At 39.9% G+C, this 19091-nt stretch overlaps 1 protein-coding gene and 1 long non-coding RNA gene across 2 annotated transcripts in view; one reads left to right on the top strand and one right to left on the bottom strand.

Moving 5' to 3' along the window:
• LOC121190893 (NACHT, LRR and PYD domains-containing protein 14-like) overlaps positions 1 to 19091 on the top strand; it is a 202175-nt gene that overhangs the window by 158886 nt on the left and 24198 nt on the right. The window lies entirely within an intron of this gene.
• Positions 11888 to 13638, bottom strand: LOC121190902. Its single transcript, XR_005895026.1, has 3 exons — positions 13568 to 13638; positions 12958 to 13032; positions 11888 to 11948 (listed from the first exon to the last, which is right to left on the bottom strand). It is a non-coding gene; the product is annotated as an uncharacterized LOC121190902 (long non-coding RNA).

The following is a 19091-nucleotide window of genomic DNA, read 5'->3' as shown; positions in this document are numbered from 1 at the left end:
TTACAGAACAAGTGAATTTGACAGACATTTAGCTGAACTCAGGTTTTTCTTTTTAATACATTTCCAAACATAAAATTCTGTTTTCAGACTGATGAGGGGAAAAATGACCTGAAAGGATTTTAGTATCAGGCTGAAACACAAGAAAATGTGATGAAGTGAAGGAAACTGTACCTCATCAGACGCCTTGTGTTCAGCCTCAGCTCCTGCAGTGGGGAGTAGGAGGGGAAGATGCTACACTCAGTATGTTTTCATACACATCACAACTACAAGCCAGCAAATGCAAGACATCACAAACCAGACTACATGTGACTAAGCTACAGTTTATTCCATGTGATCATGTACAGTTAACAGACTGTGATTTTAACTAGATATACTGAGTATTTGTTGACAGTGATAGATGTGGATATATTAGCACTGACTGCCTGCAGACTAGCAGTGGCGTTTTTTTGTTGTCCTACCTGAGTCTTCCCCGGCAGGACCCTTCTCCTGTCCTGGGGGGTTTCCAGGTTTGAAATGGGCAGGTTGAGTGAACAACATATGGGGTTAAAGGGGAAGAACGGTGATGATAACTGTGGCAGACCTGTTGTTGGCATCAGGAGATTGCACTCCTTCAGGTTTCTAAAGGAAATCAAACAGAAATGAGACTTCAAACATCAAAAAATAATAAAAAAGGAATTGAAACTAATTTTGTGTATGAGATGGTTTCTGAATCAACAATTGCATTTAGACAGAAAACAAACTCCACTCAGCATTTTTGTGGAAGCTTTATGTTTTCTATGATTGAAAGGGTTTAAAGTGAACATGCCTTCAGTGCCACATGTGTGTATGTTTTCCACATGGTACCTTGGCTGTTGAAGCAGTGATTTTCTGGTCTCTGATGGAGAGATTTGTGGAGTTAGCCAGTGCCTGAGCGTCTTCAGCCTTCACCATGCATACAGAGGCCTGCAGCAAGGGATAGAAACCAGGATGACATTGTGCAAAGCAGAAGCAGGAAACCTGCACAGGCTAAAATATCCACAGCCACTGTTTTGTTGACTGAAGAGTGACAGATGAACAGGCCAATTCTATTCTTTCTTGTAAAACACACTTAGAGAAAATGTTAATTCTGCACATTTTAATACAACAAAACAGAAAATAAGCATCCTGTTTTCAAGAAATGGACTGATTACTGAAACATGTTCTTTCTTTTTGCCTGTAATATTCACAGCATGAGCAAACTGCAACACTGACTACACTTTGTTATTCTTCTTTTTTTTCTCTATCATCTGTTTGAAACTGCTCTGGAACTTCAAATCTCAAAGTGAAATTTCTTGTAAAACACATGAACATGTAGATACTCTTAGATGTACCTTCTGTCCTTGGCTCTTCTCGCTCTCTTCTTCTGAGCACGGCATGAGGATCACGTTGTTGATCTTGCCAAAGGACCCGACCAAGTCAGTAACTTCCTGCTCCGAGGCGTGGTTTGGAAATCTTGCCAAGTATATTTTTCTAATTTCTAGTCAAAATATCTCATCACACTTAATATAAGACAAAATCACCTAAAGAGAGAGATTTAAGCGAGATAAAGGAGCTTGTTTTTAGACAGTGCATCTTGAATATCTTATTAAGTGAAACTGTCCTGAAAACATCGTTTTGAGTCATATCTCAGATGAAACAAGGTTTTTTTTGACATGTCATAAGGTTTTTAAGCTGCTGTGTTATTTGTAAAAGATGAATCGTCTTGTTTTAAGAAATAGACTCAACTTGAACTGAGACAACAGATCTGCTTTATTGAAATCTGCAGGTCAACATGCACAACAACTCATGCACAATACAGTGTGGCTATTTTTCTTACATTTCCATCAAACTGTCCATATATCTAACAAAGACAAAGGCAAAAGCTGGAATTGTTTCCTTCTCTGTTCTGTCGTACTCTAGACATACTGCACCACATTATTACAAAAGTAATAAGTAAAAATAAATGCTGTCATCAATTAGTGTTTGTCAGCGCTTAAAAAATTTTTAAAAAATCAGCCCAAATTCCCACGCTCAATACAGACTCAAGAATGATGTTTGATGATGTCTGTGAGATCATACTTCAGTGGAATGTACTTGCTATTATTGAAGTTTACATAGTAGTATGGTGTATAATCAACACGCTTTTCAGCATCCATGAAAATATTGGCTTGAGCTAGGTTAGGAACTTCTACCTCGTAAGCTAAATAATGATCATTCCACCCAACTGTAGAGAGTACACTGACGCATTTAAAATAGAAATGTTTTTCACAAGTGCAAACTCCACATTAGAAATAACCAAAAGATTTTCCACATGTATGCTTATTTCCATGCTGTATAATCCACTGTACCGAAACTATATGTTCAACGTGCTCTATTCCTAAGAAGGCTTTAATCTTTCCTTCTACATAGTGAACATTTTTCACCTCAGAGGTTGGGCCCATGCACATTCTGACTACATTCATAAAGTTGGTTGTGCTTCACAAGAGACTTACAGATGTTTTTAAAACTACTTTTCAAAGCCCACTGCTTAAAAAAGCAGTGCTTTGACTCAAAGCGCATACACATATGCCTCACCGTAGGACCAAGTGCCTTAATCTGAGAAGGAAGATGCAGCAAGTAATGCTGTTTAGGTATAATATTTGCATCTGGAAACAGTTGTTTGAAATGTTTTAAATGTTGCTCTATTAAAAGCTTCAGCCTTGAAAGAGTTGAAAGAGCAATAATAGGTGAAAATAGATTTTTTTTTTTTAGAATCTCTAACAACTTAAGTAGCACTTGTGTGTAATCATTTTCTCCAATTTTGTCAATGAGAAATGGCAGGATCTTTAACAAAACCAGCATCTGCCCAGCTGACTGTTTCAATTTATTGTCATTTGATGACAGTGTATTGACAGATATGGGGCAAGGCTTATCCTTTGCATCCACAGGAGAATAAGGGAAACAAAAAATTGCACTGTTGAATGCGTCTAAGTCCATATGCCCTGAAAGCACAAGATGCTTTAAAACACATTTGATTTCATATGGGGCAACACCTTCAAGAATGACATGCATGATGTCCTGTGGGGTTTGATTGATTATATCAAAGTGAGGAAATTCTGTTCATTTGCTTCTCCTGTTTATGCCATATGTCAGTTTTAGATTGTCTTTCAGAAAGTCAGTATTTGCCTTTTCAGTGTCATTACATTGCCTGTTATGACTTGCCATTGTCCTTTTAACAAACAAATCTTCATTAAATTGCTCCTGCATGTCTTCAAAGTTGCATTCGCAGTGCCTGCATTTACTGTAGGCAAATCCCACTCCTATCTTAAATCCAGCCACTTCATGCTGAGCTAGAGTGTCTCCGCACACAGACATAAGTGCCCCATAAATTGTCCTCTTACCATTTGCAGTGACAACCTGGACACCATCACTCAGCTCAGTTAAATCGCGGTTAATCCTCTCAAGTATCTCATCAATACCACAATGGGAAAGATCTTTTGATTTTATCATGGCAAGCAGACGAATGGCAGCAAGTCTTGATCTATATTAAGGGTTGATGTTACCTAAGGTGTAATAAATCAAAACCAATTTGTTTTTGTTTGCCCGAGATCCAAGAGGATTGCATAGCTCAATTTCATCTGTATATAAAATCAACTGCAATGCCGTGGGAAATTTCAAAAACAGTGGGTGCGACTTAAAAATGTCTCCATCAATGAAATCATGAAAAAATCCATCCTTGCATGCCTGTGGCCTCTCATCAATCATTGCAATTGTTCTTGGATGTGACAGCAGCTGCTCCAAACTTTTCACCTATGCTATGTAATGAAAACAATGGTCCTTAATGGTAAGAGCTCTGGAGTTTCCATGTTTCACATAACGTACTGTTTCTTTTGCAACAACTATCTCTGGTTCAACTGGTTCTAACAGTTCTTCGATGGTCTTATCTTGCAAATGGGTGGAAGCAATTTGACAGAAAGGGTCAACAAACTGGTCAGATATCCCCATTGCATCACTCTTTAGTTGATCCAGGTCCCCAGAATGATTCTCAATCATGTCGCTCATTTGCTTTTTTAGGTGCTCCAATAATGCAGCCTGATATTGCTGGACTCCACTCACCATTTGGTTAACAGCTCTCTGGGAAGTAGAAAACAAACAAAAAGTACTACATTATAAACGTTTTAACAGAAATCTGGTATTAGTAAAAAGCTGGTATTGTATCATTTTGAATAGCTGGGTACAGCAGTATTAGTTTTAGTATTAGTCTACTGTGCAACATTATTTTCTATAACCTCTCCAGCATATCAAACAATGTTATGTATTTAAAACCCATGTGTCTCATTAGTGGCATTTTTGCTCTTTTTAATTGAATGTAATTTTTGGTTCCAAAATACGTTAATGATCCTTAAAGTACATTATCCTCTCAGAAAAATGCCTGTGTTATGTGTTGAAGGAAAAAGAAGATCCCAAAGCCTGTCTGAAGAAGCACCCTCTGCCCTGTCCAGTCCTGAAGGTGAGTTTGTCCAACTGCCTCATGACTGTGTGTAGTGGGGTTGTACGCATATTTGTCGAGGTGCACTTGTGTGCCTACATGCAATTTTATGTGATTGCATGACCAAATGAGTTTCGAGCAAATAGTTCTCATGCATTTACTATACAAAAAATCATTAGATTTTTTTAAAATGACATGGTTAAAATTCCAAAAATGAATAGGTATTTGTTAGTTAGGATCAGGGATGATATTTGTTAAAAGATTTAATTCCATGAAAGTTTAATCTAATATTAATGTATCATTTTTATTGCAGTTTTTTGACAGATTTTTTGTAATGCAACAACATGAGATGAACTTTTTTTTAAACTGAGACATATTAATTATGTATTTTTGTGTCTTACAGCGAACAAGTCTGTTGTTGATGTTGACAGTCCAGACACCTACTGTCCAGCAACCTTGGCCAAGCACTACAAGACCCTACAAACTTTGTATAAAAGAAAAAATCCAAACCACCAGGATGTCTCTCATCTCTTGGATCTGGAATTTGTAGCCAGAAGAGCATTTATTGATTCAAATACCGTTCACGAGGAGGACAGGCACGAGAAGGTTCTAAAGGCATATCCTTGTTTCAAGGACGTTGGACATGTAAGTCAGTGTTGACTGTGCATGATTAAAACCATGGTATCACACACAATGTTTAAAATACCAATTTCCTGATATATGTTATATTCAAATGTCTATATTGGTATATTTGATATGTCGTAGGTGATGGAGGAGCTTCAACGCATTTTGGATAAAGATAACACCAATTTCATCGATGAACTGAAGGGAAGATGGCATGACTTCTGCCAGAAGGTGCAGATTTTTGGTGTATGGAAAAAGGCACTGAAACCCCCAATGGGAATGGACAAAGGTAGGGAATGCTGTTTTGGTGTTATTAGTGAATAGGGTTTGGGTAGACCTTCAGGCATGTTAATTGTCAAGTACATGAGCTACTGTTTTGTCATCTTTCTTTTTCATCTATGATGGCTATCCCATTATTTGCTGAATGTTTTTTTTTTAAGCATTGTGTCTGTTGTATACCTTTTGATCAGATTTGACCTTGTGCACTTTGTCCACGTGTTTAAGTAATGAATCTTTTCCTGTACAGCTGAACAGGCTCTTGAGATTCTACGTGTGCTGCCATCACTGTTCCCCTCCACGTCTGCTCCTCCAAAGAGGGTACGAGATGTGAGTGAGGCTCTGGTGCATGTCCTTGAGGTGAGCTGTGTAAAATGTTGCAGAATAATTTTTACTGCAGTATCGGGAAAAAATTATCACTGAAGGTGCTGATGACTGGCAATGTATTTCCTATTCACATACTGTATGTTCTAAGCATCAAAGACACCTAAAACATTTGTGAGGATTTTCACTGGGTAGATGTCTTGGCTATGTCACAGTATGTACAAAAACGGGTGCATTACACGGTAGAAGGTTTTATCACCTTAATGATAACCAAGCCAGACTAGCCTAGCCTTGGTTTTTAGTTCTTTTGGAAGGCTAGATGTGTGTAAACAGTAAATGCATTGGGGATAGTTAAAAACAGCACTTTCAGATGGAGCTTTCTCAGTACTGTAACTTTTGTCAGACTTTTGCTTTGTAAAGTTATGTGTTTGTAAACAACCCTCTACCCTAGGTTCCAAATGACCAAAATGTATCATCCAGAAGAATGTCTGTTATGTGTTACAGGAAGCAGAAGACCCCAATTCCTACTTGAAGAAACACCCTCTCTCCTGCCCAGTCCTGATTGTCAGTCCGTCCAACTGCCTCCTAGTGGTAGGAGATATGGCAATAACCACCTTTCCAAAAGACAAGCTTGCCGAGAGTGCTTTATACCTTATGGCCTACTATTATACCCTACACCTGATTTATCCAAAGTGTGTAGCCACTCTGCTTTCAGTCATACAGACGGAGGTCCTCTTAGACCAAATCCATGAGAGAGATCTCACATCGTCTTACAAGAAGAGCATGGCTGAGTGGATAGCTTTTATTGGCCAATAAAACCAGTGGTCAGACATGGCGTAGGATAGCACTTCCTCTCTCCCCCCAAGGGTACTACAGTCCCATGTTCATTGCTATTGATTCTTGGTCTGAATTTGGCTAAGTTAGCAGTTGAAGTGTGCCTAGTGTGTCGATGCTTTGAGTGTGCCTGTGCAAAGCACATATTTTGTACGTGTATCGAGGGGCAGATTGCTCAGATGTTTGGACCTGACCTTAACTCACTCACATATTTGGCATGTTCTGCTGTGTTTTCATATTGCAGTTCCATAAATACTGTGAGAAATGTAAAATTAAGCCGTTTCCCTTTTATGCAGTTCTCTGGGACTTTTTGCTGTTTAAATAAAAAAGTTGGTTAAATGCAAGACTAGTTTTCATTTTTTCTGTCTTATAAGAAGTAGTTAATGTCTCGAATCTAGAACAGTTTTACTTTTGTAGCGCTTACAATAAGGTAAATACACTTGAGATGATGACAGGATGGTACGGTTTATTATGGCAAAAGAGCACTGCATAATACAAGTCATGAATGCTAAATTCAAGTCATTTTGTCTCAAAATGCCAGCTTCTAATCTTATTTCAAGCAGGTGGTGGACTTAAATATAGAACAGTGTAACAATTATAGAACTAAAAATTAGTTAAATATACTTGAAACAAACAGGGTGACAAAAAAGATGCTACTTTTGAGGGGAAAATACTATTTGAGCATCACAAGCTTATTATGAGACACAAAACATCACAATACTAGTCAAATATTGCTAAAAATGAGTTTTCCCAGCTAATTTCAAGATCACTCTTATATTGTAAGGCTTAAATATAATGTCTTTTCTCAATAAATCTTACCAAGAGAATTTTCACCTGTTCCATTCGCAGATTTTTTTGCTTATTACAAGCAAAAATATCTTGTATTAATTTTTTTTGGCTGATTTTTGGAATGGCCTTTTTTTCCAGTGCTCCCTGCGGGTGTCAGGAGCAGAGGACCGAGCAGCCACGGCACCCTCACTGCGGGTTTCAGGAGCAGAGGACGTACTCGCCGCAGGTTGTTGCAAGTGAGAGGTAGGAGTAGAGCAGGGACCACTGGCTGTGGAGGCAGATGCTGTCGCAGGATGTAGAGCACACAGTTGCTGTGTCACAGTCTGTAGAAGCTCAACCTCCTCCAAGAGCTTTTTCAGCCTGTCTTTAATTGAGTGCAACCCATTAACCACGTAGGTCAGGGTTGGTGATGGTGGGGACAGTGCTCTAGTTTGTGCAGGCAGTGCTGGTGGAGGTGGAGATTGGGGTGCAGGGATTGTCGACGGAGTCCCCGGGGGTTGTGTCGGTGGAGCTGGCAGTGGTGGTGTTTGCGGTGGTGGTGGTGTTTGGTAGAGGGTCCAGAGTTTTTCTTTAATTGCGGCTTTCTTTGCCTTGGTCATGAGCTTTGTCATGCGCTTTCCCTGTGGGAAGAGAATGAAATGATTGAACGAAAATGGAAATAAGAATACGGTTTATGTTTTCCATGAAATTGGCGTGTAAAGTGTATCATACCCGGGTTCTCCCATGGGCAGAGATGAGGTGCTTGTCGAGCCTCGCGTAGTCTTTCTGTGATCTGCAGTCTTTGATGGGGCACCTCAGTCTCCCACCATATCTTAGATGTTTCATACTAATGAAGAGACGCCTCTGTTTATCATCCTTCATGTCATGCCGGTCCCGCAGATGGCGGGAAAGGGACACGTAATGTCCTCCACACTCTGGGCACTTGGTCTTTGTCTACGGTACAGAAAGGCGTGGCAATGTAAAATGTTTGAAATCTATATCAATGTCCACAAATGTTGATGAGCAGGATAGTGACCTTATACATCTACATGAAAGAATGTGTCAGATATGTCTACATCCAGGATAATGACCTTACACATCTACATGAAAGAATGTCAGATATGTCTACATCCAGGAAGAGCATGTCTACATCCAGGATAATGACCTTATACATCTACATGAAAGAATGTCAGATATGTCTACATCCAGGAAGAGCATGTCTACATCCAGGATAATAACCTTACACATCTACATGAAAGAATGTCAGATATGTCTACATCCAGGAAGAGCACGTCTACATCCAGGATAGTGACCTTATACATCTACATGAAAGAATGTCAGATATGTCTACATCCAGGAAGAGCACGTCTACATCCAGGATAGTGACCTTATACATCTACATGAAAGAATGTCAGATATGTCTACATCCAGGAAGAGCATGTCTACATCCAGGATAATGACCTTATACATCTACATGAAAGAATGTCAGATATGTCTACATCCAGGAAGAGCATGTCTACATCCAGGATAATGACCTTATACATCTACATGAAAGAATATGTCAGATATGTCTACATCCAGGAAGAGCACGTCTACATCCAGGATAGTGACCTTAAACATCTACATGAAAGAATATGTCAGATATGTCCATGTACAGGAAGAGCACGTCTACATCCTTGATAGTGACCTTCTACATGAAATAATTGGGTTCTTACCTTCATAGTCGCCGGGTGATAACTGCAGGTGAAAACCGCTCCTATTTATATTGGGCTGAGGTTGGACACACCCATTCAGAACGAGCTGATACCAAGTTTGTTTTCCGGAAAAAGCACTGTCCGATTCCAGGACCTGCTAACATGAAGGCTTTGGGAAACGGATGTACATTGGGTAAGTGACACAGACACATGCCCGGGACAGTTACTTTACTGAGGGGAACGTTTTAGAGCAAAGTGTGGGTAAGTTCAAGTTCCAGAAAAGGTACCTGGATCCGGTAAGTACCACTGAGCTGTAAATTGGAATTCCAACTTTTCAACACGTGGTCATGCAAAAATGAATTTTTGGTGTGTAAATTATTACATGGTCTCGTGCTGCCACCTAGTGGATAAAAATAGAAGTGCAAAAGTTCAATTTTTTTGAAAAGGGTTTATTCATTGAAAAAGTATAATATAATCACATTAAACGCTTTGATAATTATCCTCAAAGTGTGAAATATGTATTTTTGCTGTTTTCATGCGTTTAATATGTATAATGCAGTAGTTGTAAGGATTTGAAAAAAATTCCATATAAGCGACACCGCAATGACGAGATTTCTACTAACCTGTTACTAACCCCGAGCTAACAGATCATAATTATCTACAGCAAGAGCACATCTACATCCTTGATAGTGACCTTAAAAAAAAAAAAAAAAAAAAATCTACATGAAATAATTGGGTTCTTACCTTCATCATCGCCAGGGCCTAACTGCTGGTGAAAACCGCTCGTATTTATATGGGGCTGAGGTTGGACACACCCATTTGGAACCAGGTGACACCAAGTTATTTTTCCGGAAAAAGCATCGACCGATTCCAGGAATTGGACCTGCTAACATGAAAGCTTTGGGAAACGGATGTACATTGTGTACAAGTTACACTGACACATGCCCGGGAGAGTTACGTGACAGAAGGGGGACGTTTTAGAGAGAATAGTGGGTAAGTTCAAGTTCCGGAAGTACCACCGGGCTGTATTGTGGAATTCCAACTTTTCGACACGTAGTCTTGCCCAAAGGAATTTTTGGTGTGAAAATGATTACGTGGTCTCTTGCTGCCATCTAGTGGATAAAAAAAAAAAAAAGAAGTGCAAAAGTCCAGTTTTTTTTTTTTTTTTAAAGGGTTTATTCGTTGAAAAAGCCAAATATAATGACATTAAACGCTTTGGTAATTACGCAGGAAGTGTGAAATATTTATTTTTGCCATTTTCAGCCGTCTAAAATGTATAATGTAAAAGTTATAAGAGTGTTAGTAAAATTCCATATAAGCGACGCCCCGGTGCCAAGAATTGTACCGATTTTTCTACTAACCCCGAGCTAACGGATCATAATTAAGGGTTAGGCGGGGGGGTCTCAAGGGTTAGAGGGAGGGGGGGCTGTTTGCAGGGATCGAGTGTGTTTGTTTTTTTCAGTACGATTTTTATTTTCTTTGTTTCTACCTTCTCTCTCCTGACCCCAAGAAACACTGTCTCATTTTGCCTGCACTGCAGTTGTATGTACAGCACAATAAAGTACAATAAAGCCTGATTTGATTTGACAACCAAAGCCTGATAACTAACACTTAAAATTCAGAGGTCAAAAGTGTAATCAGCAGTTTGTCCTTGAATATTACAAAACTGTTCTTCAAAACTGTATCACAATAGGACAATAATTTAACTGCCATTAAAAAAAATGACATTAAATATTTACTGTGATTGAATACCCATTTTGTCACACTCTGCTCCAGCCCATGGACTCAGTACTTTTCCACTGCCCTGCTCACACCACACCCACTGATCACCACACCCACTCTCAGTCACTGATCACACACCTGCTCTCAGTCACTAATCACACACCTGCTCTCACTCACCAATCAGCTCACCTACCAGTATATATTCTCCAGCCTCACACTCACTCAGTGCCAGATTGTTCTCTGCAATGCAAGACTTTCCAGCGTTTACCTGCCTGTCTTCCCGGTACCGACCCTGCCTGTGTATGACCTGCCTGTTTTGCCTGACCCCTGGTAAATTACCTCTGCCTTCTGTTTTGACCACGAGCTCAGCCTGTCTCTCTCTGGACTGTTGGCCTGATTCTGCCTGCCTCCCTGTTACTGAACTTTTGCCTGCCTCGACCAAGCCTCCTGCCCAGCCCGTGAACTGTTTTGTGTGCCAGTTAATAAACCTATTAACTGATCATCAGTTCATTGCCTGTTTTGTACTGCACTTGGGTTCATACTACACCCGTCACACATTTCAAAGGTAAAGCCTGAAAAATAACCTGTATGATCTACTGCTAAAAGACAGGAGAGTTTTTTTTTTATTATTATTATTTCTACTACAACAAATGCTGTTTAGCTCACCATCTATATCTGAACTCCCATCTTCATTGTGAGGGTTAGGTCTCTTTTTGGGGGATAAGAGGCCAGAACCTCCATCTGAAAAACAAGAACAAACAAAAAGTGACACCTCATCCTATGCAGAGTGTCAAAGGTAGATATAGTGAAAGCATGCAACTGTATCTGCAAAAAGGGCTAAAATAATTCATACATGAGAGTTTACACTTAACAGGTTAGAGTTGTGCACTGATGTCACTTTTCAGGTTACACTAGCCCCTTACCACCACTGAGAAGCCACACCTAACCATTACTGCTGCAATGAAACATGGAGTGCCATTAAATTGTATAAAATATTGTTGATTTGTGTTTAAAGAGCACTGCACAATTCTTGCTAGCAAACTATTAAGGGGCATAAATGGAATTAATGTTGCCAAACCCACTGCATGGCTTGCAGACAGTCACAGAAAGTGTCTAAGCTTTAAAGTATATACTTTTTTCTAACCAGTTATAAAAGACTTACCAATTGCCACCAAAGTCCTGGTTCGATTCCCTCTCCTCTTCTTCTGTGAGGGCCTCATAACCAAGCTTGTTCCTGGGCTCTGATACAAAAGTAACCAGACACTGTTAAGGCTGTACCTGAACCCAAATGCACAACTCGATGACAAAGTACAAAATAAACAATATTTTATTGCAAAGTACAACTGAAAATCACTCCAAGAGGCAACAAGATAATGTGAGAACAAAAAATCACTCATACGAGAAAAAAAGGCACAATGACTAAACAAAGTAACAAAGGAAAATCTAGCAATGAAAACAGTAGCTCCGACAGGGAAAAGTAACAACAAAATACAAAACCTGGCTTGACAACAGGACGGTAGCACGGGCAAAAACGCTGGTTCACTGACATAAAGACGAGACGAACTGGCACAGGACAAGGGGAGACGCAGACTATATATAGACACCAGGTAAGAGGAAACAGGTGGAAACAATTAGGACGGGGAAAAAAATTACACTGGCGGGAAACAAGAGGAAGGGTAAGCCACCTGAAACAAAAGGAGAACACATTTCAAAATAAAAGCAAAACCCACGAGACAACATGAACACAGGACAAAACATAACAAGATATTAGTTCCTGACTATGACAGAAACACAAGAGTACCATTAGTTAATGAAATCTAAAGTATGATGGATATTCAGGATTCATATGTACTTCAGAGCTGACAGTATAATCTACCAAAGCCTGACAGTTGGCTACTAACACTTAAAATTCAGAGATCAAATGTGTAATCAGCAGTGTGTCCTTGAACATTACAAAACTGCTCTTTCACAAAACTATATCACAATGATGACAATAATTTAAGTACCATAAAAAATGACAAATATTTACTGTGATGGAGTACCCATCTCAAAAAAATGCACTGAAACAAAAGAATGGAATGGTGACAAGTATTGCAATTCATATTCTTAAGAGTAAAATAGCAAAAGTGGCAAAGTAGCAAAACAAAAAGTGACACGTCATCCACACTCATCTCAATAAAGAATTGGCAGGGTCTGTTGCTGAAAGGTAGGAGTTTTTGTAGATTTCATAATAAACACCTTTTAACTCACCATCTATATCTGAACTCCCATCCTCATCATGAGGGTTAGGTCTCTTTTTCAGGTACGAGAGATGATAACGTCTATCTGAAAAACAAGTAAACTAAAAATGACACCTCATCCACAACTATCTGTGCATAGCACTGAGTTTACAAGTGTTTATACACACTAACACAATCTAATTAAACTGTTCTTCAAAGTTTACTGTGATGCCTATAATGTTCAGTTTTTGTTGACATCGTCATAGAGGTGTTAATTCAGTCCTGTGTTTTAGCACTGAGGTCAAAGAAATAATGTACTCAACTGCATTGTATTCAGAGGTGTTCTTAATATTCTGACCACCTTATATATGCAAATAGACTGCAGTAGATTGTACAGGTGAAAGTACTTAAAGTAGACATCAAGTGTAGACTGCAGCCAACAATTAATCTCATGATTGATTTATCTGTCTATTATTGTACGAAAACAGTAAAACATTTAAATTATAGCCCAAAGATCTTCTATTAACAAGATCAGAGGATAGGGATCATCCTCACATTTGAGAAGGTAGAACTAAAAGTTATTTAAATAATTGTAAAAAAATTAAAGACTGGTTGGACTGTTTTTATTTTTAAAAACTTACTTTCATCCACCTCATCACCTTGTTTCCTTGATGTGGAACTTTCACCTACAAAGGATAACAACAGCCAAATATTAGTGCTCACTGTTCAAAAAACCCAAAAAAGTGACTTTTAAATGTAGAAAATTCATCAGGATTAATGTTGTGTGAGTGTTTTAACCCACTTTACAGTGTGAGCTTGATAAGAGACTTCTTTCACAGCTTCTGCTGTTAAACTAATGTGGATGTTAACTCATTTTCTGATAATATCTTCAGTTAAAACACAATCACATGAGCTGCAGCCAAAGCACAGGCTCCTATAACTGCACTTATCATCTCTCTGAATTTCTTCTTCCAACAGACGTTAAACTCCATGAAATGATCAGGAAGTCAGTTTGGACGCAGTGGACAAAACACACACTTGGTGTTTGTTGAACTGACTTCAGGTTTCATGCTGTTCCAGCAGAAACATTGTGACTCTACAATATCCACATGCTGAGCAACACACTGCACTAACAACATGATACAACACTGTGTTTGTGGAAAACAGCATCATTGTCATTGAGCTGATGAGTGTCTGTCTCATTTATTTTCCTCTTATCTGTTTTGTCTTTGTCTCCATCTATCTGTCCTCTGTCTCTAACAACTCTTCATGTGTCTGTATGTGCATGTTCATTTTAAAGGCTCCAGATGGTTTCCATGTGAACAGGCCTTTCTCTGGAGGAAATATTTGCCTACAGTGGTGGTCCTGCTGCTGTCTCCCTCCACTGCTCTGTGATCTGACTGGACTCCAGTCCAACTCATTCTTCTGTCTTTACAGGTTTACAGTTACAGAGCAGCTGCTGCTGTATTTTATTGCTACTTATCAGTCTCACTTTCTGCAGCAGGAGCCACATCCCATCTCTCAAATCTGATGCTGCTTGTCCACAGAAAGTCAACAATGAGAATACTGAAGATACAGCTGCCTTCCAGGAACAATATGAAAACTTCAGTAGTATAAATTATAGAGCAACACAAGAGAAATGAAGAGATGAAAACCAACACCAACAGCAATCACGTCTACAAATGTTAGAAACATTCATTTTCATGAGTTTCTGATTTTCCCTCCATCTCCATCTAAACCTCCACCTGAACATCACATACAAAGGAACATTAGTCAGTTTGTGTCTCTTCTGGATCATTTTCAGCAGGTAACCAGCCAACATTACATCACCTTGATCTATGGCAGGATCCTGTCACATTTATTGCCTCAGTGTCACTGTAAATGTTTTCCTTATTCAACTTCATATGCAGTGTGTATATTTGAACATGTCTGTGCTCAGAGATTCACTTTGAGTTATGAGCTTTGGTCTCAACTGCAGAAGTAAACTGGCAGAACAGTGAGACCTTAAGTGAGACTAGTTTCTTTGTGAGCTCATTATCAAGTCTGTCGAGGGCACAGGATGAAGCAGGATGAACGGTTTGTATTTTTAGGTAAGAAGTTTTTGGCCACAATCCCAGTTGTCATTTAAAGCACAGACTCATCACTCTGCCTCCACAAAGGCTCTAATCTAGTCACACACTGCTTCACAGTCAAAGAGAGAGAAACAAATAAATAAAACAATAAGAACAGCAGATAAAATACAAGAGAGGAGCAGATATAGAACACAAGTGTAAACAGAAAATACTACGTTACCTAAAAACCTGTGTGAACAGATGGATTTGTATCTGCTTTGTGAAAGAGTCCACAGAGTCCACACACCTCAGACTTACTGGGAGATTATTCCAAAGTTTAGAGGCTGCAAACTGGAAAGCACAATCTTCCTGAGTCTTAAAACATGTCCGAGGTACATTTAGAAAGTCCTGACCTAAGAGATCAGCTCATGGTGTGGGGCTGCAGAAGGTCCATGGTATACTGTGGAGCCTGGACATGTAACAGTCACTTCTGCACAATGAACTTCAGTGACGGTTTTGGATTTAATTTTTTTGAAGTCAGCACATTATACAGGGACAGTGATACACCTGGATGTGTTTCATCCAAAATAAAAATACTACCTTCTTCAACTAATACTGTATGTCAGCTTTCAGAGAGTCTGAAGACACCAACCACCAACAGTGTGAGCTGCACACTGAATGTGATATTTCAGTGTTAGAGATAGAAACAGGATTTTCCATTGTGTTGGTTGTAGTCACATCAAGTCATGATATGAATGGTCACTAACACTCAAACTGTGCTGGAACAGTGAAAAAAGGGTTTTTCCACTTTACTGCACAGCAAATGAAGTTGTTGATCTGAGCTTCTACTAAAGCACCAACTCACTGATAACTACAATCAATATTCCTACAACTTTTTCCCAGTTAAGCAGGAAAAGTTTGGTTTGCATTATCAGTAACATAACACAGCTCTGATATGTCTGTAATTGATCAGTAAACAGTGACATAAGGCTGATATCCCAAAGTACAAACAAGAGCACAGGAGTGAGACTAAACTCCAAACTGTAGAGACTGAGGTAGAAGCTGCAAAAGTCCTGAGAGCTGAAAACAGAGAGACGTTTTAGAACAGAGCTTTCTCTCTAATCTTCAGCATAGATACACAAGTTTAGCTACTGAAGACACAGCTAAGGAGAGGAGAATGTTAAGAGTTGGCAATGGCCGGCTGTGTTACCAAGCCGGGTCACAGCAGCAGTGCAGACATCCCCTACTACCCTGGAACATTGTGTTCCCAGAATGCAGGTTTACTTGTGGTTCCTAAAGTCTCCAATAGAGAGAATGGGAGGCAGAGCCCTCAGATATCAGGCTCCTCTACTGTGGAACCATCTACTAGTTTGGGTCTTGGAGGCAGACGCCCTCTCCATGTTTAAGAGGAGGCTTCAAACTTTCCCTTTTGATGAACCTTATAGTCAGAGCTGAGTAAGGCTTTCCTGAATGAGCCACTAGTTATGCTGCTATAGGTCTACACTGCTGGAAGACTTCCCATGATGCACTGATTTCCTCTCTCCTCCTCTCCCTCTCCATCTGTACACATTCGGTCACATTCAGTCAGACTGCTGAAGCCTCATGTTTGCTTCTTTTGAACTTTGGACGTCCCTTTTACACAGGACATGGACTGTGGATTTTATGCTCCATCATTTAGGAGGATCCAAAGCAACAATCACAAATGATTTCAATTTACATAAAAGCATGTGAATGTTTTTGAACATTTGAAGTTTAAAAGACAAACTTGGAAAAATAGGCACCTTTCCTTTAACACAAACCATAATGCTTTGAACGAAAAAATGGAAACCTACGTTGACAATAGGAAAATCTCACAGATACAATCAGCATAAATAAACTGAACATGTACTGAAACCTTTGGGCTGAAATTCTTGTGTGATTAGACATCATGTTAATTTAACAAACATCCCACTGAACTGAAACACTGACATCAACTAAAAAAGGTTTTGACTTACTGAAAACCTTGGAGGTGATCTGGACTTTCCTGTAGTTTCCTCTTGTCCTTGTAACAGCAGTAGTTCCTCCCTTCCTTGTCAATAATTGTGCAGAAATATCTGAGTGCTTCTTTCTTCCTAAATCATGAGCAAGTCCTGTCCAGTCCAACTGTTTCTGCTCCTGTTTGACTTCTGAACTTGTCTCTGGCTGTGTGTCCACTTACTGCAGCCTGTGACATCAGACTGTAGAATGTTGATACATCAAAGGCATCAAAGGACAAACACACACACACACTCATGCATATGCAGATAGATGTGTAATGTAGATTTTCTAGAATAGATTTTTAGAAACTTTGGTATTGAAAAAGTATCGTTCAGGTATCGGTATCAGTATTGCCCACCTGCCTGATGTGCATTTGATCCTCCACATGCTGCTAAAACAGCTCCGACCTGCTGATGCATGGACCCCACGAGACCTCTGAGGGTGTCCTGTGGTAACTGCTTTTGTTTGAATGGTGTTTGTTAAAAGTTGATGCTTCACAAATAAAAAAGCTGTGATCTCCTTGAATACAGCAATCACAAGATTTTAAGTCTGGAAAAGTATAAAAACATCAACAGAAATGTCTCCAAATACTCCTGCTACAAGCTCAGTGTCCAACTATACACTCAGAACTAAATCAATTCACTAATTAATCACAGACATTTTTGTTGGAGGTTTGAAAGATGCCACATCACAGCTCATTGATTCAGTTCATCTGGGTTTATTAATAAGATACTTGTAGATAAATGGACGGGAGCGTCTCCGTGTCTTTGTCTTTGAGTGTCTGACGAAGGCTTCAAACTATCAGGTGGTTACTGATTCCAGCTCTGACCCTAAAGACCTGATCAGATTTTCTACTGATTTTCAGATGAAGTCAAACTGAGCAGCTGATCGATCATTGCGTTGCTTCTGTCACAAAGCCATTACCAAACATTTACAATTCCTCTCAGAGCCGATACACTTACAGTCTGGAGAGTATCATTACTTACTGCTGACATTTAATTACTGAAGTAGACGAGAGAGAGAACAAAGAAACTCATCCTTTCTTATCTTCTGTCCTCTGTGTTTCAAATAGACTTTGAACCAAACCTGATTTATAACTACAGCTATTTAACAATACACACAAGCTAACTTGCATACGGCCTAATACAAATGTCACACACACACATTTCATCAGAGAGAGCAGCTCTCAGAAATAAGTCCAGCAGTGGAGACAGTCCAACAGGCTCCACATGTTTCTGCACTACTCTACTACTGTGCTGAGAGGAGACTGTACTGAAGCTGTCAGCTGTACCATCAGCCTCTGAGGCTGCTCTGCTCTCTGTGTCACACACTGCTACTGTACATGAAGACTGCTGTCAGCTCGGCTCAGCTCCACTCATCACTAACTTCATTTAGAGCAAACAGAGCTCTGCTGTAACAGGAAGCAGCAGAAAGTCAGAGGCTTCGCCGTGAGGAGCGCAGACCTCTCTGTCATGTCAGCTGTTTTCAGGAAGGGACGTCACTTCACAGACCTTCACAACTCGAGTCAGCATCAGACGGACACACGCACAATAAACATCCACGGTAGCTGGAATTTCCCTCTCAGCTCCGGTGTTTCCTAGTGGAAAACGCCAGGACATGAAATAAAAAGAGTGAAACGATCCGTTGCCTTGAAATCCAAAGAGGAAAGCGACGGCGGGGATCCACACGGTGTGTATCCAGAAGTAAAGCATGGTGTCCTTTAATCAGCTGCAAAAGCTCCGCGCTCTTCCCGACGAAGCTCCGTGTCCAGCGGTTCATTTCCAGAAGAGAAAGCGCTGCAGATGAAGCCGAGCGGAGGAAGAAATCCCAGTGTGAACGCTGCTGATGAACACAAGAGCTGGAGACTCTGTCGCTGCTTCTTCTGCTGCTTTCACACGGACATTAGCGACCCCTACCGGAACTGTTATCCAGAGAGGAAGAGACTGTGTCTGTGTGTGAGTCCTCTGTCTCTTAGCCAGCAGTTTGTCTCTGTGTTATTCTGTCTCTGCACCGTTAAACATTCATACTCAGGTGGACAGTCACAGTGGACACTGTCTAATGTCCAGAGGGAAAAAAAAGTTCTTTTATCACATATTAA

This window comes from Toxotes jaculatrix, chromosome 12 (genome assembly GCF_017976425.1).
Source record: "Toxotes jaculatrix isolate fToxJac2 chromosome 12, fToxJac2.pri, whole genome shotgun sequence".
Lineage (NCBI taxonomy): Eukaryota > Metazoa > Chordata > Actinopteri > Toxotidae > Toxotes > Toxotes jaculatrix.
Note: the sequence above shows the minus strand (reverse complement) of the source record. Positions and strands in the feature narration are given on the sequence as shown.